This window comes from Schistocerca piceifrons, chromosome 2, assembly GCF_021461385.2.
Source record: "Schistocerca piceifrons isolate TAMUIC-IGC-003096 chromosome 2, iqSchPice1.1, whole genome shotgun sequence".
Lineage (NCBI taxonomy): Eukaryota > Metazoa > Arthropoda > Insecta > Orthoptera > Acrididae > Schistocerca > Schistocerca piceifrons.
Window position 1 is genome coordinate 806,795,571 of NC_060139.1, and position 11,663 is coordinate 806,807,233.

General features: G+C 47.4%; 1 non-coding gene across 1 annotated transcript; it reads right to left on the minus strand.

Annotated features, from left to right (window-relative positions):
* Nucleotides 1-584: 584 nt before the first annotated feature.
* Trnas-cga lies at nt 585-659 on the minus strand. The gene has a single exon. It is a non-coding gene; the product is annotated as a tRNA-Ser (tRNA).
* Between the last annotated feature and the right edge of the window lie 11,004 nt (nt 660-11,663).

Below are 11,663 nucleotides of genomic sequence, written 5' to 3' on the forward strand. Positions count from 1 at the left end.
GGCTTTCAATGTATTCTTTCCACCTATCTGCTCTCTCCTCTTCATTTAACAGGGGAATTCCCGTTCCTCTCTTAATGTTACCACCGTTGCTTTTAATGTCACCAAAGGTTGTTTTGACTTTCCTGTATGCTGAGTCTGTCCTTCCGACAATCATATCTTTTTCGATGTCTTCACATTTTTCCTGCAGCCATTTCGTCTTAGCTTCCCTGCACTTCCTATTTATTTCATTCCTCAGCGACTCGTATTTCTGTATTCCTGATTTTCCCGGAACGTGTTTGTACTTCCTCCTTTCATCAATCAACTGAAGTATTTCTTCTGTTACCCATGGTTTCTTCGCAGCTACCTTCTTTATACCTATGTTTTCCTTCCCAGCTTCTGTGATGGCCCTTTTTAGAGATGTCCATTCCTCTTCAACTGTACTGCCTACTGCGCTATTCCTTATTGCTGTATCTATAGCGTTAGAGAACTTCAAACATATCTCGTCATTCCTTAGTACTTCCGTATCCCACTTCTTTGCGTATTGATTCTTCCTGACTAATGTCTTGAACTTCAGCCTACTGAAACTTCCTGGCAGATTAAAACTGTGCGCCCGACCGAGACTCGAACTCGGGACCTTTGCCTTTCGCGGGCAAGTGCTCTACCAACTGAGCTACCGAAGCACGACTCACGCCCGGTACCAACAGCTTTACTTCTGCCAGTATCTCGTCTCCTACCTTCCAAACTTTACAGAAGCTCTCCTGCGAACCTTGCAGAACTAGCACTCCTGAAAGAAAGGATATAGCGGAGACATGGCTTAGCCACACTCTGGGGGATGTTTCCAGAATGAGATTTTCACTCTGCAGCGGAGTGTGCGCTGATATGAAACTTCCTGGCAGATTAAAACTGTGTGCCCGACCTAGACTCGAACTCGGGACCTTTGCCTTTCGCGGGCAAGTGCTCTACCAACTGAGCTACCGAAGCAGGACTCACGCCCGGTACCCACAGCTTTACTTCTGCCAGTATCTCGTCTCCTACCTTCAGCCTACTCTTCATCACTACTATATTGTGATCTGAGTCTATATCTGCTCCTGGGTACGCCTTACAATCCAGTATCTGATTTCGGAATCTCTGTCTGACCATGATGTAATCTAATTGAAATCTTCCCGTATCTCCCGGCCTTTTCCAAGTATACCTCCTTCTCTTGTGATTCTTGAACAGGGTATTCGCTATTACTAGCTGAAACGTGTTACAGAACTCAATTAGTCTTTCTCCTCTGATACTCATCTGACCAGAAATCCTTGTCTTCCTTCCACTTCACTTCACTGACCCCTACTATATCTAGATTGAGCCTTTGCATTTCCCTTTTCAGATTTTCTAGTTTCCCTACAACGTTCAAGCTTCTGACATTCCAAGCCCAGACTCGTAGAACGTTACCCTTTCGTTGATTATTCAACCTTTTTCTCATGGTAACCTCCCCCTTGGCAGTCCCCTCCCGGAGATCCGAATGGGGGACTATTCCGGAATCTTTTGCCAATGGAGAGATCATCATGACATTTCTTCAATTACAGGCCACATGTCCTGTGGACACACGTTACGTGTCTTTAATGCAGTGGTTTCCATTGCCTTCTGCATCCTCATGTCCTTGATCATTGCTGATTCTTCCGCCTTTAGGGGCAATTTCCCACCCCTAGGACAAGAGAGTGCCCTGAACCTCTATCCGCTCCTCCGCCTCCTTGACAAGGCCGTTGGCAGAATGAGGCTGACTTCTTATGCCGGAAGTCTTCGGCGTCAATGCTGATTATTTATCAAAATTTAAGCAGTGGCGGGGATCGAACCCGGAACCGAAGACGTTTCGATTATGAATCAAAGACGCTACCCCTAGACCACGGGCACCATTTTTTTTTTACAGCTCTGTTTGTGTATGAGATATCATAATGGTTCAAATGCCTCTGAGCACTATGGGACTTAACTTCTGAGGTTATCAGTCCCCTAGAACTTCGAACTACTTAAACCTAACTAACCTAAGGTCATCACACACATCCATGCCCGAGGCAGGATTCGAACCTGCGACCGTAGCGGTCGCGCGGTTCCAGACTGTAGCGCCTAGACCACTCGGCCACCTCGGCCGGCCTATGAGAAATCGGTTGGAAACTTTCCTCAAGGCAGCAACCTTGTGTGAATGCTCTGAAAAGCTAGCCATTTGCATATCACAGCATCTTCTTCCTGTCGGTTAAATTTCGCGTCTGTAACCCGTCATCTTCGTGGTGTAGCAATTTTAATGGCCAGTAGTGTAACATAGCTGCCAACTTGCTTAATAACATTTGATACTAAACAGGGCTTAAGGTGCACGGAGACTTCTCGCACACCCTGTACATTTACATCCACTTCCATACTTTTCAAAACACTGAGAAGTGGATGGTGGAGGGTACTTCCTACTGGACCCGTTATTAGGTTTCTTCCCTTTCCACCCATGTACAAAGACCGGGAAGAAAGATTGGTTAAATGCTTCTGCAAGCGCCTTAATTAGTCTAACTTTGTGCTCGCGTTCCCTACGAGACGAATAGACTGGGGGTGGTAGTACGTTCCTACGTTCATCAATTTTAAGCCAGTTCTTCAATCTTTGTAAGTAGTGGCCCCCTCGGGATAGTTTGCCCCTGTCTGTTTTGAAGCGTCTGTCAGTCCAGTGTTTTCAACAGCACCGTGGCGCTCTCGCTAGGGCAGCCATACGTGTTGCCCTTCTTTTAAAGGTTACGAGTGTACTACTCCCAAGTCGCACTACAAAAGTATTGCTCGAAATTGCACGAGCGTAGTTGTCCGATATGAGATCTCACACTGCTCGCTTATTCGTCAGTGTACAGCATATTCGATAATGGACCTGTACCTTTACAATTCTCTTTCGTTAAACGAGGTCTGAAACGGCTAACTAAACGCGAATGTAGATACCGTTATCGGGGATAGTGTACCTCTATCTCAAGATGAAGTTCTTTCTTCTGCTTCTCTTCAGGTATTTGGCGAAGTTGTCTGTTACGGTACCCATCGTTGCCGGGGTCTTCCTCTATCTCTTCTTCCTCGACACTTATAATTTCTAGCCTTTAAGGGAAGTCTGTCACTCTCCATTCTTTCTAGATGTTCGTTGTGTTTTCTTCTATAAAGTAGAATTTTATCATTAAGGCCAAATTTCTTTACTTCTTCTGTAATAGCTTGACTCCTTAGTCTCTCTTTAACTCGTCTCAGGTATTTCATTTCTTGTGCCCGAAATCAGCTTTTTTGCTTTCTGCTAATAACCCGGGTCTCTCTTCCATACAGCAGTGTGGAAACTGCAACTGTTTTCTGGAATTTAATTTGAGTATCTTTACTAGTTTTGCTTCAAGGTTTCCGTCATTTGTTCCGCATACCCGGGTGAATATGTGTTCTTTCCCCGTGAAGTCTTATTTTGTTCTGTCGAGATTTTAGTGTCTTATTTGTTTCAGTAAGCAAATTCCTTTCTGGAAGTCCTCTTCTTTATCTGCTAAGTACACTGCATCGTCAGCATGTAGTAAATTATTTAAAAGAGTCCTCCTGTCTAGGTGTGTATCTTCTTGAAATTCTGTTTTCATATATGCATCATGTATGTAAATGTTAAAAAAAAGTTGGGGAGATACAGTAGCCTTGTCGTACTCCTTTGTCAGTGGTATCTAATTAGTCACTCTTCCGCTGAGATCTAGAGTGATAGTTACGTTCTTGTACAAAATTTTTATCGCATTTACTAGATGTTTCGGATATCCGCTACTCGTCATTATCTTCCAAACTTTCTGTCTACTGATACTGTCAAAAGATTTTTAAAACCGACAAAAGCAATGTGTGTTCCTTTATTACATTCTACAAAAATCTTATAAAACTTATTCAAAACCTTTTTCGATGCATCCTGACGCACACAGTCCCGCCTTCATAGCTCAGGTCGCTAACGCACTCTTGATCGGTGGTGCTCGACTCCTACGACAGTTCGGATCCTGGTTATCGAAAATTTTCATCTACAGTATTTAGCCGGCAAGGGGAGGAGACAGATAAAGTTCATGATCATCGGTCTTTGCTACAACGTCCTGGATGAAATTCCAAATCTCTCCGCAGTGTCTTGTGATGTGAGCTATTGCGACACTGTTAGTAGTGGTCCGTCCTTCGGAAGGAAGGCTGGAAGACTGGAGTTTAGCGTCCCGTCAACATCGAAGTCATTAGAGACTGATCAAATGCTTGGTATGTTTCAAGGGTGGGGAAGGAAATCGACCGTATCCTGTCAATGATACCATCCCGACATTTGCCTGTAGCAATTTAGGAAAGTTAATTACAGGATGTATGTATGGTCACCTTAGGTGCAAAAAATTATTGTAAAATTGACCATGGTTTCGACAGCACTAAGGCGATCTTCATCAGAATAAAAATTACATTACTTAACCTAGAAAATATAATGACATTTCACCAGCTGCGACATAGTCGCGTATAGAATAGTGATCCAATACTGTCAAATGTTTTTTATTCCAGTCTTTAATCACAATATCAATTATTTTGACGATGACCGGTTTCAGTCAGTAATGACCATACTCAGATCTGCAATATAAAAATATATACACCTAGTGTATATACAAAGTTAGAAAACGAGAAGGCAATGGTCATTCGTGCAGACAAGGGTAATACAGCGGTCCTTATATATGAAGAGGACTATGTTAAGAAAACGGAGGAATTCTTCTCTGAAAATGAGATAATAGAAGTTCACAGAGACCCAACACAGAAGTTCCAGATAGATCTGCTTAACGATTACGAAAAGAAATAGCTAAAAATGATGAATCCTAACCTCCTCCAGCTGAGATCACAGGTTAAGATACATAAGAAGGGAAACCCAGTCCGTCCAATTGTTAACAATTTGTCATCGCCATGTTGTAAACTAAATAAGTTTCTTAACAACAAACTTAAAGCAGTGTACCCTTTCTCTTCCAATTTTGGGGTGAAAAATAGTTCTGACCTTGCTAATGCGATTAAAGATATACATATTCCAAATAATGCGACATTAGCCATCCTAGATAAAGGAAACGATTAAGATCATTAAACGTAATCTGCTAACTCATAATAAGATTAGTACTGCAGAATACACAGAATTACTAGAACTTTTGGAATTTGATTTAACTTGTAACTATTGTACCTTCAATGGCAAAATATATCAACAAAAAGATGGTCTTGGGGTGGGTAACAGTTTGGCTGGTACGTTAACAGACATTTTCATGAACGACTTAGAACGCAAGTTCTTTGCTATGTTTCCAAGAGTGAAAGACAAGACTATATATTATAAACGTTATGTCGATATCTTGTTACTGTTAAAGGGGAACGAGAATGAGGTAGCTCAAGCCATAGGCAGCATCAATCAAAAAATAGCGTTTACTACAGAAATAGAAGAAGCGGGCTCCATTAACTATTTAGACCTTACCATTAAGAAGGTTGACAACAGGCATAAATTTTCGATTTTCAGAAAGCCTACACGTACAGATATTATTGTCGGAGCCAGTTCATGCCATCCGCCACGATATAAAACGGCCTTTTTCACCTCTATGACCCATCGACTTTTTCGATTTCCATTGGCCGACAATGAAATACGCCAAGAACTTAGTATATTAAAGCAAATTGCAGTAGTCAACGGTTTCTCAGCAAATGATGTTAGGCGCCCGTGCAATAGGATACAAAAACAGCAAGTAAATAGTAGGCAGACGCGCAGTCATCTAGAAAATAGAAATAATAAAGAAAATCTGAAAACTATTCCAATGAAATTTTACTGAAAAATGTTCCAACAAATAGAAACGTGTTTGAGTAAATCTACGGGTAGATGTGGTTTCCAAGTTAACAACACTCTAGAACTCCGGTTAAAACATAGTTTGGGTAATGATCCTGATAAATTTGACGGTTCTGGGGTTTACAAGATCGTTTGTAGTAGTTGTGGCAAATTTTATATCGGTCAAACTGGCTATTCTTTTAAAATAAGATTCAGGGAGCATTTGCATGCACATAACAAAACTGCATTGGGAATGCATTTGGCAGACACCGGCCACACTGGAGGCAATATTGAGAGTTGTATGCGTATTCTACACTGGGCACAAAATGGTCGCGCTCTCGACTTGTAGGAGGAGTTGGAAATTTACAAGGCCAAATAGCATGAGCCCAATAGGATACTCAATGTGTCAAGCGATTTTATGCCCAACACTTACTTTGATTTGTTTGATAACGTACTACGATAACCAAATAACGCCTCGCGTATTTATACCTAGCCTCGCTTGATGATTTATGTTGAGAACAGTAGGCATTTGCCATACTTCCATACATTCGTCGCTCCAATCCTGTAACAGATTATCTCCTACCTATTCATGGATTGTATGGCCAGACTAGATAATTTATTTATTGACTGTTAATATGTTGTTTAAACGTTTTCTGTGGGAGACATACCACGACGTATGTACAGCCCTCTAGTGGTTCTTACGATCGGTGCGTGCCTACATAACGTCCTGGTGGCCGACCCAACAGAGGGCGCCGATCATTGATCTGCCTTTTCTTCAGCTTTATCTTTCATAGGAAATTTATAGGTTGCTACAGGCAATGTATTATGTATATTAATTTTTTACTGTAAATTCACCATAAAAGTGTCAGACCTATCTTTATATATTTCCTTTTAATAATTTTATATGGGTAACTGTATTCGTCTTTTACTGTATCACAATTGGTTTCTATAATAGTTATCAATATTTAAAAGTCATGTCCTCCTCACCGTTTCAGACGGTCGTCGCCCCCACCCCGACCCTCGTAATGACCCTTCCCCGAAGTACGTCCATGACTATTCCTGTGCCGACTGGAATGCCTACCGGGATACCCTCTCCACCTGGGTTGAAGGCCACCCCTTCACCTACCACCACCCTGATGATGTTATCCATGCCGCCTCCTTTCTCCAGCAGACCTTGTCTGAGGCCGTGGAGGCCCACATCCCTACTGTCACCACCCACTCCCACCATCCTACCTTACCCCCACAGGCCTCCTCCTCCTCCGTAAATCCCGCCGTCTCTACCGTGCCTTCCTCCACACACGTGTCCCGGACACACTACAATGCCACCGGCAACCCCAGCAACACATTCGTAATTTGCTCGCGGCTAAGAAACGCCGGGACTGGCGACAGACATGCACCCGTTTAAATGCTACCCTACCTATCAACTCGTCTAAGATCTGGTCAGCCTTCCGTCGCCTTACTGGAACTAAACCCTCCCCCTGCTATCCTCTTCTCCATGATGATCACCCCTTCCCTGACACCCTTAGTAAGGATAATCACTTTGCCTCCTACCTCTCTGATGTGTTTTCCATCCCCGATGATCCCCAGTTCGATTCCTCCCTCTTCCCAGATGTCCGTGATCGAACTGACACCTCTGTCCCTCCCCTCGCACCTGGTTTCCAGTACTTGGACAACATTGCACACACGGAACTCAATGCCCCTATCACTAAACAGGATCTCATTGCTACACTCCACACAAAACGCAACACCGCTCCTGGTCACGATCGTGTCACCTACCGTCACCTTCGTGAAGCTCCTGTCTCTTTCCTCTCCACTCTGGCCAGGCTCTACAATGTTGTCCTGGCCACCAGTTACTACCCCGACCTGTGGAAAACCTCCCGTATCCTCATTTTCCTTAAACCTGGCAAACCGCCGTCCGCCGTCTCCTCCTACCATCCCATCAGCCTCACCTCGGTCTTCAGCAAGGTCCTGGAATCTATTCTCACCCGATGCATCCATCAGCATCTCCGCCAGCACCGCCTCCTTCACTTTACCCAGTGTGGCTTTCGACCATCCTGCTCTTCCGACGACCTTCTCCTTCATCTCACTCATCTCCTTTCCGACCAGCTTAATTCCCGTCGCTCCACAATCTTCCTCTCCCTGGACCTCAAACGTGCCTATGACCACGTATGGCATTCCAGTCTCCTCTTCAAGCTCCAAACTTTCGCCCTTCCCATTAAATACTTCCGTCTGATCGTCTCCTTTCTCTCCCACCGTCCTTCCTATGTCACCATCCATAACACAGATTCCTACACCTTTTTCCCCTCTGCCAGTGTGCCCCAAGGCTACGTCCTCTCCCCCCTTCTGTACCTTTTGTATACGGCGGACATGCCGACGCCGTCACACCCCGTCCACCTTCTCCAGTTTGCCGATGACACCGCCTTCCTTGCCCTTGCCCCCACCCTGCAGCGCTCCCAACACCTTCTCCGATCCCATCTTGACTGGTTCACTGCTTGGTGCAACCAGTGGTTGCTCAAGGTCAATTCCTCCAAAACCCAGGCGATCATTGTAGGCAAAACCACCCCTTCCTTCCGCCTCCTTGATTTCTATCTTACCATCTATGGCCGTCCCATCGCCCTCAATCCCACCCTTAAGTATCTTGGCGTCACCCTCGACCGTCGCCTCTCCTGGACTTCCCATCTCTGGACAATCCAAGCCTAGGCATGCTCCCGACTCCGTCTCCATCTCCTCAAGCTCCTTTCTGGCCATACGTGGGGTCTGGACCCCTCCACCATCCTCCACACCAATAAATCCCTCATCCGCCATATCCTTTGTTACGCCCATCCGGCCTGGATCTCCGCCCCACCTACCTTTTATAAATCCCTCCAAATCCTTGAACGCCATGCTCTCCGCCTCACCTTTCGCATCCATCTCCCTTCCCCCACGTGGATCCAGTACGATCTCATCCCCTTCCCCCACCTCTTCCTTTTCCTTGAAAGGATATGGATCCTGTACACCTCCCGCAAACTCGATACTCCTCACCTGCTTGTCTCACCCATCCTCTCCCACCCCCACCCAATGCCGCACCTGTATTCCCACGTCCCACCCGGTCTCCATCTCTCCACCCTTCTTACCCTCTCCCAAGGTGGCTTCCGCCAGCTTCCCCTCCCTGATGTTGTCCTCCTCCCCTCCACCTACCCCTCCTATCAACTTTGATCCTCCCCCCCACTTACTGGTCCTTTCCTTTAGGCACCCTCCCTCGCTTCTCTTTCCCTTTTCCCCATCCCCCTCCCTCTGCCTCTCTTCCCCTGAGCTTCCCCTCCCCCTTCCTCCCTCCCCCTCTCTCCCCAGCCCATGGCATCTCTGCTCTCCCTCTCCCTCTCCCACTCCCCTTCCTCCTCCTCCTCTCTTGGCAGGTCCCCGGACTCGCACACGCTCAGTGAACATTCGCGTGCCGGAGATCATCACCATCAGTGTCTCGTGTGTGTGCCTTCGTTTGTGTGTAGTGTTCTTTCGACGTCACGCCACCACTGTTCACGTGTCCCGTAGCCGTCATCCATGTTACGTGCGCCATGTCAACTAGTGTTAGTGATATTTCTCGTCCAGTGTGACCAGCTCCATGTTTTTTGTTTTTTAGTGTCTACATTTTTTGCCCACCGTTTAGATTGTATTCTCTGTGCCACCTATATGTAATACTTATTGTAAACCTCAAGGCTGAAGAGTGGCATACTTTGCTGCTGACAGCCCACCTTTGTGCAAGGTGATCAAAAGCACAAAACAGAAAAAAAACCTCACCATTTCAGACGGTCGTCGCCCCCACCCCGACCCTCATAATGACCCTCCCCCGAAGTACGTCCATAACTACTCCTGTGCCGACTGGAATGCCTACCGGGATACCCTCTCCACCCGGGTTGAAGGCCACCCCTTCACCTACCACCACACTGACGATGTTACCCATGCCGCCTCCGTTCTCCAGCAGACCTTGTCTGACGCCGTGGCGGCCTATGTCCCTACTGTCGCCACCCACCCCCACCGTCCTACCTTACTCCCCACAGCCCTCCTCCTCCTCCATAAATCCCGCCATCTCTACCGTGCCTTCCTCCACACGCGTGTCCCGGACACACTACGACACCACCGGCAACTCCAGCGACATATCCAAAACTTGCTCGAGGCTAAGAAACGCCGGGACTGGCGACAGACATGCATCCATTTAAATGCTACCCTACCTATCAACTCGTCCAAGTTCTGGTCAGCCTTCCGTCGCCTTACTGGAACTAAACCCTCCCCCTACTATCCTCTTCTCCATGATGATCACCCTTTCCCTGACACCCTCAGTAAGGCCAATCACTTTTCCTCCTATTCCTCCGATATCTTTTCCATCCCCTACGATCCCCAGTTCGATTCCTCCCTCTTCCCGGATGTCCGCGATCGAACTAAAACCTCTGTCCCTCCCCTCGCACCTGGTTTCCAGTACTTGGACAACATTGCACACATGGAACTCAATGCCCCTATCACTACACAGGATCTCATTCCTACACTCCACACAAAACGCAACACCGCTCCTGGTCATGATCGTGTCACCTACTGCCACCTTCGTGAAGCTCCTGTCTCTTTCCTCTCCACCCTGGCAAGGCTCTACAATGTCGTCCTGTCCACCAGCTACTACCCCGACCTGTGGAAAACCTCCCGTATCCTGATGTTCCTTAAGCCCGGCAAACCGCCGTCCGCCATCTCCTCCTACCGTCCCATCAGCCTTACCTCGGTCTTCAGCAAGGTCCTGGAATCCATCCTCACCTGACGCATCCACCAGCATCTCCGCCAGCACCGCCTCCTTCCCGTTACCCAGTGTGGCTTTCGGCTGTCCTTCTCTTCAGATGACCTTCTCCTTCACCTCACTCATCTCCTTTCCGAGCAGCTTAATCCCCGTCGCTCCACAATCTTCCTATCCCTGGACCTCGAATGTGCCTATGACCACGTATGGCATTCCGGTCTCCTCTTCAAGCTCCAAACCTACGCCCTTCTCATTAACTAAGTCCGTCTGATCGTCTCCTTTCTCTCCCACCGTCCTTCCTACGTCACCATCCGTAACACGGATTCCTACACCTTTTTTCCCTCTGCCGGTGTGCCCCAAGGCTCCGTCCTCTCCCCCCTTCTGTACCTTTTGTATACAGCGGACATGCCGCCGCCGTCACCCCCGTCCACGTTCTCCAGTTTGCCGCTGACACCACCTTCTTTGCCTTTGCCCCCACCCTGCAGCGTTCCCAACACCTTCTCGAATCCCATCTTGACCAGTTCACCGCTTGGGGCAACCAGTGGTTGCTTAAGTCAATCCCTCCAAAACCCAGGCGATCATTGTAGGCAAAACCACCCCATCCTTCCGCCTCCTTGATTTCTATCTAACCGTCTATGGCCGTCCTATCGCCCTCAATCCCACCCTTAAGTACCTTGGCGTCACCCTCGACCGTCGCCTCTCCGGACAATCTAAGCCAAGGCACGCTCCCGACTCTGTCTCCTCAAGCTACTTTCCATCTATACGTGGGGTCTGGAGCCCTCCACCATACTCCACACCTATAAATCCCTCATCCACCCTATCCTCTGTTACGCCCATCCTGCCTGGATCTCCGCCGCCCCTACCTTCAGATTATTGAACGCCATGCTCTCCGCCTCGCCTATCGTATCCGTCTCCCCTCCCCCATGCGGATCCTGTATGACCTCATTCCGTTCCCCCACCTCCTCCTTTTCCTCGAACGGATACGGATCCTCTACATTTCCCGTAAACTCAATCCTCCTCACCTGCTTGTCTCGCCCATCCTCTCCCACCCCCGCCCACTGCCGTGCCTGTATTCCCACGTCCCACCTGCTCTCCATCTTTCCACCCTCCTTACCCTCTCCCAAGGTGGCTTCTGCCAGCTCC